The 12,091-nt window shown below is 46.2% G+C and overlaps 1 protein-coding gene across 1 annotated transcript in view; it reads left to right on the forward strand.

Moving 5' to 3' along the window:
• The window catches only part of LOC115329597 (Krueppel-like factor 2), an 87,178-nt gene extending 75,420 nt beyond the window's left edge, over nt 1-11,758 (forward strand). The window contains exon 3 of the mRNA XM_029991288.4: nt 7,520-11,758. The gene's annotated coding sequence lies outside the window, so the exon portion shown is untranslated. The remainder of the gene's footprint in view (nt 1-7,519) is intronic.
• The last annotated feature ends 333 nt before the right edge of the window (nt 11,759-12,091 follow it).

Below are 12,091 nucleotides of genomic sequence, written 5' to 3' on the forward strand. Positions count from 1 at the left end.
CAAGTCGCCACGCATTCACCGTGCATGCCTGACTGCATGGTTTAACTCGTAGTATAACACGGGAAAACAAAGAACAGAAACCAACGAACATTGTATATTCTGTCCCTTTTGAAGCTGTTTGACTGGCGCCATAAACTGGTAAGTGGAATCTCGTTCATTTGAACCCGAGGGGAACCAGAACTTTGTTTAAATAACGCGAAGTTTGAAATACTGGGAGTTTCCTTCCTAGTAACACATAGGACGTGACCTGCATGTTCGTTTGAATTATGCGCGAGTTTGATTTAAGAGGGTTTGAAGTTAACGAGATTCCACTGTGTATATCTTAGGTATTCCGCCGGCTGCGTTTTCACTAACGGCGAAACAAAGTATATATATGCCTTCTGCGTTACAACGGATGTCGTTTGGGGCGAATAACGGGTCTCACGAAGTCGCAGGAGTAAAACCTGCGCGACGTTATAATGTTTTTGTGTTTTTTGTTTTATCTATGCGTACTACATGTCTTACTTCAGAGTCGACCGCAGCTTACGCTGCTACCCAATAGAGCTAACCTAGCAGCGCCAGAGTGCATCGTAACGGCGCCTTTTGTCTTGGTGGGTACGCTGTCACCAAATAAACCAATCACGCAAAGAAAAAAAAGTATTTTGGCACGTTTGTTTTTGGGATTTTTTTTTAGTTGGTGACAATGTTATAGTCTATTCCACCCGACACGCTGAACGCTAAGAGGCGGTCCCTCATGGAACTAAATTACACTCTTTAAATACTAAAATATACACGTTACTGCACTTGCTGAACAGCTGATGGCTCATTCGAATGGTAGTTTCTCGTCATATCTTCGGCAAGGGGACGTTCGCTTGGTCAAGGGCTGGCGCGTGTTCACCGTTCGGGGGGCGCTTCTCGGGCGTGTGCCGGAAATTCTTACCGGCACGATTTTTCGCCCGAGATCCGAGATGTCGGGCAGCTTGCCTGCCAGACTGTATCCGGTATCTTCATATCCGAATCGGGAAAGGAAACCAAAACGAAACAATGCTCGCCGATAGCTGGTTCGAGTAGAGAACATAAGTCATTGAGACGGGCACCCCTTTGTGCTCCGAGGAAAGATTGCAAAATCAACGAAGATGAAGATAAAATATTTTAAAGAAGCTCGAGCAAAATCAGTTTGCCCTGGGTGTGGCCCTGGGACAGGGCGTGCTATTACGCCGCTCTAAAAAAAAAAAAAATGTATTGTGTTGCAGTGTGTTTTCTGAACTGTCGCACTGAAAACACTGAAGGTTCTACAAAAAAGGTATAATAATAAAAGAATAGGCGGTGACGCTGGTAATAACAAGAAATTGCGACGCTGGTAAGCTATGTAAAATGGCAACAGTTCTTTGGAAATCCATACAAAATATGTTGAAATTTGACGCCACACATATTTATTAATCTGCGCGTCTATTAAGTTCATAATTTAAGATACTGTAAGTTGTGCGAATGTTGTAATGTTAATATTAACAACAATATTGACGCCATTTGTATTTACCCACATCTTAGAGTCGAAGTGTGTGTTGCCTGATGCGTACAGTGTGGGCCATAAAGTTATTGAAGTAGCGAACAAAGCTCACACGCAATCCAGGCAAACGAAAACGCCAGTTGCCGGCGCTTTGAGTTCGGGTGGGAAGGTCAACGTGGTGCACCAATGGCGCGGTTTTGGTTGCCGGCAATTAACCGGCAATTGGCCACAAGAATTTGCCATTAAATAGCCGCTACCTGCACTTAGATTCACTGGCCATAAAACAAATTCGTAAATTCTATGTGTAAAAGCAACTTGTGTTGCCTGTCTGTGTTTCCGCAAAAGTTCATCTTGTTTTGTTTCTTTGCTTTGAGTTGCATTCTTCTGCCACCTGTACACGGGGCCGGGAACTCGTCAAGATGTACTGACAACTTTTTTTTCCCGGTCTCCTTTTCATCAGTTGATGAAAAAATAAAGTTATCGTCATCACATCACATCGCCACCACCACCTCCACCACCATCATCATCATCATCATCACCCTTATCATTATTATTATTATCATCATTACTATTTCTCTTTCGTATTATTATTTACATTATATACCTTTTTGAACTGAATACGTTCACTGAGAACGCGTTTCTTATGTTATATAGCTAGTGACAAATTCATAAACGAAGGGAGTGGCTCGAGGTTTTTTTGTAGTTTTCACATTGCCCGACCACGGAAGAGTCATTTTGTCGTAACTCGGGTCAAGTATTCTGTCGAGAATTCAAAGCCAAGCGTTTTTTAGTATTTTCGGTGACTGGTCTCGTCACCTTCGGTGGATTGATGTTCCTTTTCCGTATTGCGCCAGCTAGAATCACTTGGCCGGCTAGGAGCAGCATTTCGCCTTCGGTATCGCTACTGTACACCGATAGGGTTAACCATACGCTGATGTGAAAACAAACAAAAACGACTAATTTGTCGTGTTTGTGGGACACAATGCGATAATCAAAACCGATTTATATATATTTGTCGAAATTTTGTTGAGATTTTATCGCTTGAAACCGTTTTCAACATGCTATTATCGGTGGTTTAACGGGACACCAACGTGTCGGGCACCATACTGACGCGATACTTGTCAACAATCTTTGTCATTTTCGTCAATACCTGCTCCTACCCTCTAACCACTGACCTTTCGAGAAACGCGGCCAATGAGAAGCTAGATTAAACTATGGGAACAGCGAAGAATGAATCACGAGGCAAGAATCCTGAACGTACTGGCGCACGCCCTGTGTTTCTTACACTGAAGAGGTGTTTAGGTGGCGCCCTCTTATGGAATTCCTATCCCTGACGTCACGACCAAGATTATTTGTAGCCAGCCGAGCGATAAGTTCGATGGCACGCCAACAGCGCGGTGGAGGCCCGGTCATCGCGTTCCTAAATCGACACCGTCCGAGTTCAGAGCCCAGTTTGTTCTTCTTTCCGTCGTTGAGAGCAGAATTAATTCTTAACCGAGACGTCAAAGTGAGCGTTTGGGCAATCGTGAAAGGCCGACCCCGAACGCTTTTGGTCGAGCACGTCGGAAAAAGTATATGTGTGGCCAGTGTTGTACGCGTTGCTCTAAAAAGGAATCGATTCCAATTCAAATTGCTCTATGTTAAAAAAAAAAGTATTGAATAGACCTTTCGCTAAATTACCCAAGCATCAAAGAGAATGCTGGGAACGTAGGTAAGCGCGCTGCACGCGCTCGCCTTCCTTCTACAAATGATTCGACGGAATTAACAAAAAACAAAGCGTTTATGGAACGGGCGTGCGAAGCGCCATTTGTTTTAGATTTTTTTTCGCTTTCAAACAGTTACAACTGCAGATAGCAGATCACATAGCGCGTGTACCTACGTTCCCGTCATTCTCTTTGATGCTCCTGTGATTCGGCAAAAATGTCTATTAGATTACTGGAATGCTGGGGAAAAAAATAATTGGTCGTGGCTCAAAAAAGTAACCCTTATTTTTCTGATTCCTTCAGATTTTCAAAACGACAGATTTTTCCGACATATACTGTCCATTATTCGATTGGAATCAACGAATTATGAACTACTTATCGTAATATACCAGGAAAACGCGCACTCATACTTTGGAGGAAATCGCGAAAAAATGGGGTATGGGCGCTTGTCCAGTCATCACTTTTAGATATAAATGTACTGTGCGTATTTGCTCAGATCTTACAAATTCGGGTATGGGCGCTTAGTGTGGAATTGGCGGATGCGCGGTATTCTACCTTTTTTACACCGCCAATTTTGTGGTAAACCGTCCTCCTAGAGATTGGTTCCGGACATGTAGGTAACGCGTTACAAGTACCGAGTTACTTCTACCTAGTTACTATCTTCGGTAACGAGTAACGTATTTAGTTACTTTTCTAGAAAAGAAACGAGTAAAGTATTTAGTTGCCTTTAAGGCCAAGTAGCGAGTAACGGTATCTCGTTACTTTTGAAAAGTAACGTGTACAACACTGTTTAACAGACTCATTTTACTTCTAACCTGAGTCTACGTCTATTGCGAGAACGGTAGGTGGGCAGCTCGAAAAACATCTGAACAGTAGAAAAAGTGTATCAACATTAGTCGCTGAACACAATTCAGTCGAACGGTTCGACTGACGTGTCCCGTGATAAACGTTGCTGTACTCAACTCTACAGCTGGGAATGTCCTTCACACAGCGAACACAATAAGATTCGTTGGCTGAAACTTCTAGAACGGAGCACGGACCGAATGTAAACCCTGACGTTGCCAACGCGGGAAAACCCATAATCTATTGTCGACTTCGAACTTGAGAAGTTGCGAGAACACAAGAGAGAGGGGAATCCCAGATCCACCAGTTCTTGCTGAAGCACAACACTGCCGTTCCTCTGAGCGCGTCAGTAGAACGACTCTTCAGCGTCGCCGGACGCTGAAGAGTCGTTCTATTCTGAAGGAAGCGGGGAGAACGTAACTGATGAAAATTTCGAGAGGCAGCTACTGCTTAAGTGCTACGACTTCTAAGAAGAAAACAATGAACAAACAAAGACAGTTGTGTATTTGGTCGTCAAAGTAACGTGAAAAGGAACTCGTTACTTTTGAAGTAACTCCCACGTTCCTTTCGAGAATCGGTAACGAGTAACGTACTTAGTTACTTTTTGAGCGAGTAACGAGTAATGGTATCTAGTCAATTTTTTTGGGGGGTGATGTGTACATGTCTGCTTGGTTCTATGACTCGATCATTGGTGGGAATCTTGTAGAGACGAAGGGGGGCGGCATTAAAAAAGGGGAGGGGGAAATAGTAACGGTTTCAGGTAATTTTAGTACTTCCATAAGGAACGAGATTACTCATGCGATTAATTCCTAGTAAATGTATTCATACGATTACTAAATTACTCAAAACGTGATCGACTAGGAGTATTTTGATTGCTTGTAACGAGTGCCGTTTCAAGTTATGTGTGCGACCCAACGACAGAAGGTGCTTTCTGGTTGCGCGCTCGGCGCAACCACTGGATTTCGCCGGCAGAGAAAAGACGCAATCAAGGCTCACGCGACTCAAAAAAAAAAAAAAAAAAAAACTGCACGCTCCCTGTCAAAGAAGTGACATCGCCGACGTCGTTCGATGGTATAGCGTTGATTCGAGTCGATGACCGGCGTTACTGCTGCTCCCAAGCCCGAAATATCCGAAACCGAAAGTTTGATACCCAGAACTATATATTAGTATCAGGAAGAGCAAACAATGCATTGTATACTTCGAGTACGCCGAACGTGCTTACAACAGTCGCGCAGTTCAGACGTATACAGAACGGTGTGCAGAAACTGAATACATCCGCTAGATTGAACTCGGGTCAAGGTAAGCCGTCGGAACGCAACCCGTCCTCGGCCGCCATTTTTTAGGCTAGAGTATAGCGTTTTGTATGAGTGTGTACGTTTAAACATCTTGTTGGTGTATTTGTTATGCTAAACCGGCGCGAACTTTTTTTTTTTTAGTAATGAATTCTCCAGCTTTTGGACGAGTTTCGCATTAATTCACCTCAAGGTGTCGACATCTTGCTCGCAGTACATGTAAATTGTCTGGTAGTCGAGCCTTGCTAAGGCGTTTCCACTGTTGTCAGATGTTTGCTCTAAAAATGCGCTGTCCCCCCACGGTGGCCAGACTATAGCTTTAGAAGCGCGACTACTCTTTGAAAACGCGTATAGGTAGCTGGAGTAGCGAATTCCTAAATACGCCGACGAGGGACGCATTTTCAGAAAGCTGGGATTCGAGCTCTCCCTCGTGGAATTTCAGCAAAGGGCAGCTACACAATTCCCGCGCATGCGTGTCGAAGGCCACGGCGGATCGATTTTGAGGGTTCCGCATGCCAACCTATACACGCGATACGCGGTCATTTCGACGCCATGGAGACTCCACCAATCACGGGAAGAGCTCGGAGGGGAAAGGGGGAGAGAGGGAGGGGGCGGAGAGGGGGAAGGCGAAGCTCGAACAATAAAGTACGCGCCCGAACCACGCTATTTCTACAAGAATCGAGCTAAGCCTCGCGGAAATCAAAGCTTTGGTAGCGCCATTACGTAATTTTCGTAGCGCGAACGGAGGACGTCAAGAAGAGCACAAAGAATTGTCTTCATCGTCTAGTTTTTGTAGCGTAATATAGACCATTTTTATGTTAGACCCACCTCCCAGCTCGCCCGCGTTCATCGCCTTTGAGAACGAATAAAGCACGCGCCATACTTGCGGACGTTAAAAATGGCACTAGCCAAAAGAAAAAAAAATTTTTAACGATGATTTTAACTTGAGCATTGCAAGATTGCAAACGTTTTTTCTTTTTGTGATTTTACCAGAATTTAGGAGACAGTTGGGTTTTATATTAGCGATTTTATCATAAAGGCCCGTTCACACTCTTGCAACCGAGTACGACTGAGAGAGACGAGACCGGTTTTTAAGCCTCTTGCGATCTCTTAGGACCAGCTCCGCTGTATCGGAGCTGGTCCTAAGAAGTCGCAAGAGGCTTAAAAACCGGTCTGGTTTCTCTCGGTCTAACTCGGTCGCAAGAGTGTGAACGGGCCTTAACCTTCAACTTCAAGGGGATGGTGAAGTGTCCAAGAGGGAGTCGCAAACGAAAGAACTGGAACAAACGCGGTTGCGGCAACTCGACGCGTAGTTTGACGGGGATACTTTCACTCGTTTGCTTTATGTTTTTTACGGATTATCCAGCACGACATTTCATTAAAAATCTGCAAACGTCACGTGAAGGCAATGACACGTTCCAATCTTAAAATGGTAACGGGAACGCGTTCCTTTCAAACCACTAGAACTTGTAACGGGAAGTCGTTCCAAGATTGAGAAGGAAAGAGAAACGAACCAAATTGAACTAACTCTTGTTTTTGGTTTCGATGAACATGTACAACACTGGCTGCCGGGTTATGCGAACCGGAAGTTCGTCTGCTTCTTTTGCGGTGGTTGTGGAGGCGTCAGAACGCCGAGCTACGATTGGCTCCGATTGAAGGATAGTGGGTGGACCTCAAGGCAGCTTGCTGTGAGGTCTACCCACTATCCTTCAATCAGAGCCAATCAGATCTCGGCGTCTTTATGACGTCACCGCAACTCCTGCACAAGAAGCAGACGAACTTCCGTTCCGCATACACCATTCAACGATCGCCTCCTGCGCACTTACCCCCCATTCACACTGGAAGCGGATCCGCGTTCGCGAAGCGGTTGCGAAAGCGGTTGTATAAAGATCCAGTGCAATTGCACGCGCATTTGATGTCATCGTGTGCGCGTGCAATTGTACTGAATCCTTATACAACCGCGTTCGCAACCGCTTTGCGAACGCGGATCCGCTTCCAGTGTGAATGAGCCCTTAAATCTTTGTCCACTGGCTTGTGGAAGGTGTTCTTAGAACGCGCAATATACTTCTTCACCAACCTATCAGACGACGCGCATGCGTCCACAGCTTAATGACTCGGCACTTTTCGCTCGGCTAGTATGAGCGCCGTGAAGTTGTCCCGCTTGCCGTACATGTTCCCGTTTCCTCTTTCTGCAGCGGCGGCCGGTGAGGAGACCCCAAGTGCCGGAGTCCCTCCTTCCCCGAGACCCCCAAGAAGCGACTTCTGGCCGCGTTCGACCACCATCCGGTCTCCCGCCGCCCACGCGCGCCGATTGCTCAACTCCAGCCGGCGACGCGGACGGCGACCAAGTGGCCCCTTCCCTCAAGGCTCGGCGGCAGCCTCGCGCCTGTGCCCTTGACGAGTCAGGGACACACGCCAGGACAGTGTGGACGTGCCCCTCTCGTCGATGCGTGCGGTGCGACCACTCGACGTACTCTCTGTACAGGTGTTGTTATTACTGCTATTGCATATATAATAGTATACTCGGCGCGAACTGTCCCCAGCGAGACCGCTCGCGTCCACCCTCCTCATCGACCAAAGACGCATCGCGGCGACTCCTAGGCCGCGGCGACGACCACGTCACACCTGGGACGACTCAGAGGTCTTCTTCGTCTGCGGTCGCGGCCGCAACCTTCCCGGAATTGTTCTGATGCCCGCTCGGGGAACGCCGTTATTATGATGACGATTATTATTAAGTTTGTAGGATGTCGGGTTGCTGCTGGTTTAAACGTCATGGCCGAGGGCCATCTACGAGGGGTATTCGCTGGACGCCATATTTGAGTGCGTCACTCACAGCGCATGCACAGAACGAGCTCCAACGCATATACAATGCTTAGAGCGCAGGCTAGCTGGCGTATCTTGTTTTACCGTTTAAGAGCGGCCATTTTGATAGGCATGTGACACGCACCTTGTGAATGCGTTGTGGAAGCTACCGCAAGCAGTACATATATTTGCGAGCGCCTTGTTCACTGCGCTTGCGCAAAACGCGCTTCCACATATTGTCGTCTGCTATGTGGAAGGATCGATCCAAGAAGCGGTGTGGAAGGCAGTCGTCAGTTGGCGCATAGCAACAAAGCGACTCGTCTATGGCCACCAGCGAATACAGTGTGTACTTTGGGGACAACCTTCTGGGAATGCGTGGTGGATGCGAAGAGATATGCGAACATAGCATTGATCGGCATCGCGGAGGTACAAGAACGTGAGCAGTTTTGATAGGTGTACCTCCACGGTGATGAGCACGGGCGACCATGGCCCTGATTGCGCCACCCGAGAACGTTGTCCCCGTGTGCTGAGGAACACTCGACTAGCTCTGTTGGCCGACAGAACCGAACAAGCTCCGCTAGTGACCTTCAGGATCATCTCGTCACCAACAGGTGACCAACAAACCTGTTGGTCAGAAGGCGTCACTGCTGAGTCAGAACCGGGTTGCACACAAGTTGTTTTGGACGTGTCTGTGAGCGAAGTTGGTAGAACGTTTGTATACTTGACTCAGTCGCATAAAAAAAAACAAAAAAACTAAAAACAATCCGCACGTTGTCTCGGAGCTCTCGAGGAACACAGGACGTGATGAATTCAAATTAAGAAGCGTACTGGCGTGCACACTTGAACAGGTGAATTTCCTGTGCTGGGTCTGCCCACCTGACTGATAAGCACGCATGCGCTTAGTGGGTAAGGACGACTGGCTTCTTCGAGATGAGTGATTGGTTCAGCTGGGATCTATTTTAGACCGGCGCATAGTAGTCAGCCATGAACAGAAAAAAAAATTAATGATTTGTCATTCGTGTTAGCGGAAACTGTTTGTTCACCAGTGTATACAAAACAGTGATAGGTCACTGATTTTTTTCTTTTGAGTTGCTTCATGAGTAGATGGAAATCAACTGTGGGGCTCTAGTGGTCTACAACTAATAAGGCACTAGCTTCGCCAGTGTCGGTCACGTGACCAGCGGGTAACCAATCAGATCACAGCTTCAACCGATGAGAACGACATTCGCGTTTTCATTGGCTGAGGAATCTCGAAAGTGTACAGAATCAACCACACCCGTGTTCCTGGAGCTGTCGATGACAGTGGGGATATTTTCAACAAAATGCTGCTCGTAAATTTAATATTTTTTGTGGGTTTTATTGTAAGCGGTTATGATTTTAAGATGACGGTTATTCCCTCGCTTTCTGAATTCACTCTACTTTGTGGCATTGCTTGGAAATCAAATTGTTGGCAGTTCGTTTCGGTAAATTTGTCGGTAACCAGAAGTAAATATGGAGGCCCTAAACAAACAAACTATACTCAAGCGTTGATCCTTTTTGTTGAACTTGGATTGGCCGGGTGCTCATCAGACATTCGAAGAACATATTGTATGATTTTGCCACCGTCACATGAGCAATACCACACTTAGCCAATTATCATATTTATTTTTGTAACTTGTGTTTTTTGTTTGTCTCCCGTCCTTTCGATGAAAAATGCTCTCGAACGACTTCAAACAACTCCGGTGATTTGAATCTGACACAAAACTAAAAAAAAAAAAAGACACTCCATCGATTTTTTTAAAGCGTAGCCAGCGATTTCTTGATCGCACAAAGTTTCAAAATTGTGGAAATTTATGGGATTTTTGATCTACAATAGAAGGAATTCTCTCTTCTCCCTATCCGAGCGGAGACTGCAGAATCGTGCCCTCTTTTTTTATTCCTTCGTTACCCTCGGATTTTGGGAAACGAAAAAACTACGATGACTGTCTGCCTTGCCGAATTCCGCATTCGTACGTTTGCCTTAAAAAAAAAGGGTCATCGATAAGTTAAGAGACGCAGAACGTAGCGAATCCTGAGCTGCCAATATTCGCTCTGCGGCAAATGGCATTGCAATGTCAGTTAATAACGGCGCCGAAGAACGAGTCATGAAACAAGCAGCGTAAACATAATCAGGCATCACTAGAGGGTCCACGCAGTTCCGCCTATACGGAGCGCAAGTTTGTCTGCTTCTTTTGCAGGGCTTGTAGTGACGTCAGAAGGCCGAGAGATCTGATTGGCTCCGATTGGAAGGATAGTGGTGTAGAACTCAAGGCAGTTTATATTAAGGCCTACCCACAATCCTTTGATCAGAGCCAATCAGAGCTCGGCGTTCTGACGTCACCACCACCCCTGTAAAAGAAGCAGACGAACTTACGCTCCGTGTAGTTCGTATTGTGCGGACTCCCTCCAACCGCGGCCTCACTGCGAGCGTTTGAGCCATCTTGTAGTCTAACTATAACTACGACCCGCTAGGAGCAACAGACCCAATTCGATAGCGGTAAAGAAGCAGAAAATCTACCTAACGAATTGGCGAACATGGTTGTCTGGAATTCGAGAAGAAAGGACTCCTGTCCTATGCCCTTTCCAGCGTTTGTGCGTTGCGTTTGATGCAGGCGTTTCCTCGCTTTTCTAAGCAACGCAAACAGGTGTGCTGGGTTGAGAACGAAATGTGCGGCAGAGTAGTTAATTTGCAACAAAAGGTAATGAAATGGTATATAGACAAGTCACATGACATCGGACGGCGGTGTCATCGCTAGCGTGGTGGACGATATGGTTGGAATTTGGCATTCTGCTTTCTTATATTTTGTGAAGTTTGCGAAGCATCGACATAATACTCGTCTGTGTAAGGCTCGATTCAGAGTGTAACATGACCGTCCTAAACGGACAAGAAGATAAACGTTCTCATCATGTGATACAGTACTGCATTGGCACGGAGCACGAAAAAGTGGCCGGTTACTTTCATATTTTGCCAGCCCTGATCAAAACCAAAACCAGAATACAACGTTATTTTTTAATTTTTTATTTGACTTTCTTCCCCGTTTAACATTCTTCCTGCCAATCCTACTCATCTGCTCCTCTTCCACATGCCTAGATGAAGTTTTTTGTTTTTTTTCTAGCTTCATCTAGTTTCTAGTTTCCGAAATGGTCGTGCTTGCCTTGTGGCGCTGCGGGCGCGCGCGCCAAGTGTCTTAAAAGCATATCGAATGGCCAATGACAAGTGCCGCCTCCTCTAACGACCAAATGTCGAAGTTTTCCCAACTTCAATGTATGAAATCACCACGTTTGTTCATTCACCCTTCCCCGAGCGGTGCCTGTTTTTTTTTTTTTTTTTCTGTTTTTTTCCTTCGAAGGTATTGTGTTCCTTTTGAAGAACATACAGCGTGGCCGCAGAAGTGAATTTTTTTCTCTCTCTCTCTCCGTGAATGGTGGCCTTAGTTTGTACATGTGCGCGTGCTGCCGCATCACATCTTCGAACTCGTCGTGTGTGTGTGGCGCTCCCAAAGGCCGGCATGGGTCTCCGTTCATGGCGCAACCCTCAGCGCATTGTGAAGGCCCCGAGGTGACCGAGGAATGATAACAATAAAAAAAGCAAACAAACACTGTATTTATTGTTAGCCCATCGTCTCTGTGTCCTTCTTTAACGTCGAGTGTCCACGCTGCTCTTGATGGACCAACTGAAAACCTCAGAACGTGGCGGCAGCCGGCATTTCGAGAAAAGCGTCGAGTCTGTGTCTTCCTTTCCGTCCGTTGTCCGGTTGCGCTTTTTAACCATTATGAATCATCGACTCTACCGAATCTCCACCCTCGTCGGTAAGAGACGTAGCGGCTTACCAAGATCAACTGCCGTTTTTTCCGGACTAAAGTTCCGGACTAAAGTTAGCAGGTGCAAATTTGGAGTCAAAAATAAAAGTTTTTACTTAGATAGTCCGCACCTGGTGCTTAGTCGA

The sequence above is a fragment of the Ixodes scapularis genome, unplaced genomic scaffold (genome assembly GCF_016920785.2).
Source record: "Ixodes scapularis isolate PalLabHiFi unplaced genomic scaffold, ASM1692078v2 PGA_scaffold12__126_contigs__length_90152505, whole genome shotgun sequence".
Taxonomy (NCBI): domain Eukaryota; kingdom Metazoa; phylum Arthropoda; class Arachnida; order Ixodida; family Ixodidae; genus Ixodes; species Ixodes scapularis.